This window comes from Nicotiana tabacum, chromosome 20 (assembly GCF_000715075.1).
Source record: "Nicotiana tabacum cultivar K326 chromosome 20, ASM71507v2, whole genome shotgun sequence".
Taxonomy (NCBI): domain Eukaryota; kingdom Viridiplantae; phylum Streptophyta; class Magnoliopsida; order Solanales; family Solanaceae; genus Nicotiana; species Nicotiana tabacum.
Genome location: NC_134099.1, coordinates 132,001,160 through 132,005,695, shown reverse-complemented (window position 1 = coordinate 132,005,695; position 4,536 = coordinate 132,001,160). Strand labels below are relative to the sequence as shown.

At 35.1% G+C, this 4,536-nt stretch overlaps 1 non-coding gene across 1 annotated transcript; it reads right to left on the bottom strand.

The window, feature by feature from the left end:
• Nucleotides 1-2,702: 2,702 nt before the first annotated feature.
• Nucleotides 2,703-2,809, bottom strand: LOC142174987 (small nucleolar RNA R71). The gene has a single exon (XR_012704184.1). It is a non-coding gene; the product is annotated as a small nucleolar RNA R71 (small nucleolar RNA).
• Nucleotides 2,810-4,536: the final 1,727 nt, after the last annotated feature.

Sequence of the window (4,536 nt, the reverse complement as noted above, 5' to 3'; positions counted from 1 at the left end):
TCCACCAGCCATATTCGATCCATCATAACTTTCTGATAGAATATGCAAATCCTAAATGGTTTAACTTTCGGGAAACTAGAATGCAAGTGCTACAACTTTTATGTTTTGCAATTTTTCTGATTCCTTATAGATTTCAAGATATGAGCTTCCAAACTAGACTCCTCGCACCAAAACTTTTCTGGTGCATAGCTGAAGCTCAAAAAAATTTGCAACTTTTCCAAAGATGAAATAGTCTGTTTAACCACCCGAAACTCACCCAAGGCCACTGGGACCTCAACCAAATATGTTAACATATCCTATAACATCATTCAAACTTGTTTCAACCTTCGGAACGTTCAAAACAACATCACAACACAAAATTCGCATCGTATTCAAGCCTAAGAATTTCAAAATCTTCTAAATCACTCTTTTGATAAAAAAAACCCAACCAAACCACGTCCGAATGACATGAAATTTTGCACACACATCCCAAATGACACAACGGAACTACTGCAACTCTTGGAATTCCATTCTGACCCCTATATCAAAATCTCACCGATCAACCGGAAAACGCCAAAATATCAACTTCGCCAATTCAAGCCTAAATCTACTACGAACCTCCAAAACTCCTTCCAATCACGCTTCTAAGTCATAAATCACCTCCCGAAGCTAACTGAACCATCGTAACTCACATCCGAGCTCTCTAACACATAAGTCAATATCCGGTTGACTTTTCCAACTTAAGCTTCCTTAAAAGAGACTAAGTGTCTCAAACCTTACCAAAATCATTCCGGAATGACTTCAAATTTTGCGCACAAGTCACATTCGATATTACGGACCTAATCCAACTTCCTGAATCGAAATCCGTTCCCGATATCAAAAAGTCAACTCTCGGTCAAACTTCTCAAAAACATTCAAATTTCTAACTTTCTCCAAAATGCGTCAAATTGTCCTACGGACTTCCAAATCCAAATCCGAACATGCTCCTAATTCCAAAACACCATACGAAACTGTTGGAATCATCAAAATTCCATTCTGGGGTCGTTTGCTCAAAAGTCAAATCTCCGGTCAAACTTAAGAAATCTTTAGCCTTAAATTTCTAGATTTCGTTAAATGACGATAATTTGAGCTAGGGACCTCCGAATTCGATTTCGGGCATATGACCAAGTCCCAAATCACGATACGGAACTATCGGTATAGTCAAAACTTGGATCTGGGTTCGTTTGCTCAAAATGTTGACCGAAATCAACTCAGTTGAGTTTTAAAGCTCTAATTCATAATTTAATCCATTTTTTACATAAAAAACTTCCGGAAAATTATATGGACTGTGCACGCAAGTCGAGGAATTATTGATACCGCTTTTCAAGGTCTTAAAATACCGAGATAGTTATTTAATTTAAAGGTGACATTTTGGGTCATCACAGAAACGGAGCGGTAACTTATGAGACGACTGGCCGGGTCGTCACACAAATTTTTGGCGCCATTGCCGGGGATTGGCATACATCTACTTCAGATTAAATATTTTGTTACTAATTTTAGAATTTATTACAGTTGTTTTTATTTCAGTTAATATTTTCACTAATCAAGTGTTATAACTACTACTATGATATTAATCCTAATGTAATGTTTATGTTCATAATGGTATTGTAAAAGTTTTTTTTTTCTTTTTTGTATTATGTCTTCCTACTAGTTCCATCATTAACTGTTTTTTAGCAAATTATACATACTGCTATTAGTACTCTCTCCTTTATCATAATAATAGTGTTATAACTACTATTTACTGTTTTTATAACGTGTATATTTATAATTGTTATACTATTGTTAGTTCTTTCACATTGAAGTTTTTTTTACTACTGAAAAATATTCATATAACCATTCCAACTATATGTATTATTACTAGTTACTTTTGCCCATATATAATAGTATTATAGTATTATTTCTTGTCGTAGTTCACTGTTGCGTCATTTTGTTTTACTTTATGTCTATTTTATTATAAGTTTGAGTATAATATTATTATTCTCTATAGATAATAAAATTATCATACAATTATTTTTTCTTAGCACCTACTATTTTTATCATTTTTGTAATTTTTATATACTTTTTTTTTTCTTGTACTTTCTTTACTTAAGAATTTTAAGTAGTTTATGACCCGATCTTCTACAAAAGAGTTGATCAGTTACGATTCTGAAATTGAAAGATTTATTCGATTGCGCAGGAAAGAACAAACATCGTCTTCCTAAGGAGCATTTTGTAAAGAAATGGAAAACCAGGAAGTAGAGGACATTAACCCACTTGGGATCCCACCACCGGTCCATGTAGAGGAGCAATTTGATGAAGTGGTGCCAAGACCAGCAAACAGAATCCTTAAGGATTATGCTAGACCTGATCTCTTCAACTGTGAATCTAGTGTCAGGAAGCCCCCAGTGGCAGCCAACAACTTTGAAATCAGGACCGGCCTGATTCAGACAATTCAACAATCTTGTATCTTCACTGGTGATACAAGTGAAGACCCACATAGTCATTTAATTGATTTTCTAGAACTTGTAGAAACTGCTAAGTATAATGGAATACCTCCTGAAGCTATCAAGTTAAGGCTATTTCCTTTTTCTTTAAAAGGATATGCCAAAACTTGGTTGCGAAGTTTGCCTCAAGGGTCCATTACGACATGGGACCAGATGACTCAGAAGTTTTTAAACAAATATTTTTCCCCTGCTAAAACAACAAATTTAAGACAAGATATATCTAATTTCTTGCAGACTGACATTGAGTCAGTTTATCAAGCTTGGAAAAGATTAAAAGCAATATTAAGAAAATTCCCACACCATGATATTCTTGAACATATGCAATTGTACATTTTCTATTACGGGTGTAAACCCTCTGCTAGAAATGTGATAGATGCAGTTGCAGGAGGTTCTATAATGGGAAAAACCACAGAGGAAGCATTGTAACTGTTGAATGAAATTTCTGAGAATGCTATCCAATGGCCATATGAGTGTGTAATCATTAAAAAGGTTGTTGTGGTAAATCAAGTTGATGCTTTAAATACACTAACGCAGCAAATTGTTTCTTTGGCACAAAAGTTTGAATCTTTTCAGGTGAATACACAACAATCAAACCACTCTGAGGCTTGTGACATGTGCGGAGGAAACCACCAGAACCATGAATGTTAAGCAACCAATCAAACGGATGAACAAGTTAATGTCATCGGTTACAAGTCACATCCTTTTGGGAGTCCAATGGAACAGAAGCATCTAGGATTTCAGTGGAGTAACCCAAATGGTGCAAAAAACTCTCAAAACTTCCAGAAACGACGGGTACAGGGTCCGCCGGGATACCCAAAGTCAAAATCGTGGGCAGCCGAGTTACAGAACTTATCAGCAAGCATGACCATATCAAGAAATAGGGTCATACCAGCAGAGGCCCCAACAAGATCATCCAAGTCTTGATGACCTTTTGTACAAGTATATTAAGGTCACTGATGAAAAGATGGAAACCCAAAATTCATCCCTCAAAAATCTAGAAATTCAGCTAAGCCAATTGGCAGCTCTTGTGTCAGAAAAGATTTAGGGTCCCTTACCAAGCAATACAGAGAAAAATCCAAAGAAGCACCTTAAGGCCATCACTTTACGGTCAGGTAAGGAACTAGATGAACCTTATGCAGACAGACAAGAAAAGAACCAGGCAGAACAACAGGTAGACAAGGGTAAGAATATTGAAAAATCATCTGAACCATCAAAGGAGAAAGAAATAAAGAATAAGGAAGAAAAAATTTCTGAAAAAATGGCTGCCCCACCTGTGACAATTCCTTTTCCACAAAAATGAAAGGAGAAAAGCTTGATGATCAATTTGTAAAGTTTTTGGAAATCTTGAAACAAATTCATATTAGTATTCCTTTCACTGATGCTTTATTGCAAATGCCTTCATATGCTAAATTTTTAAAAGAAATTTTGTCAAGTAAAAGGAAATTGGAAGAAGTTTCTGTAGTAATGCTTACTGAAAAATGGAGTGCTATACTTCAAAATAAGATACCACAAAAACTTGGTGATCCTGGCAGTTTTACCATTTCATGCACTTTGGGAGGTGTATATTTTGAAAAAGCACTTTGCGATTCTGGAGCTTCAATAAATTTGATGCCATTTTCTATTTTTAGAAAATTGGATCTTGGTGAAATGAAGGACATAAGTGTTTCTCTTCAATTTGCATATCAAAGTACTAAGAAACCTAAGGGAATAATTAAAAATGTGCTTGTAAGATTAGATAAGTTTGTTTTTCCTGTAGATTTTATAGTACTTGAAATGAAAGAATGTCCTGATAAACCGATAATTTTGGGTAGACCATTTTTTGCTACAGGAAGAGCAATCATAGATGTTCATCAAGGGCAACTAATCTTGAGAGTTGATGAAGAAAGAGTCATTTTTTATATGCAAAAGATACAAAGATTTTCAGGAGATGAGGCATCATCTTCATGCTTTTCTATTGACATGATTAGTGATCTTGCAGATGAATTCAAAGATGATCAATTAATTTTTGACTCAATGGAAAGATGTTTGACCGAAT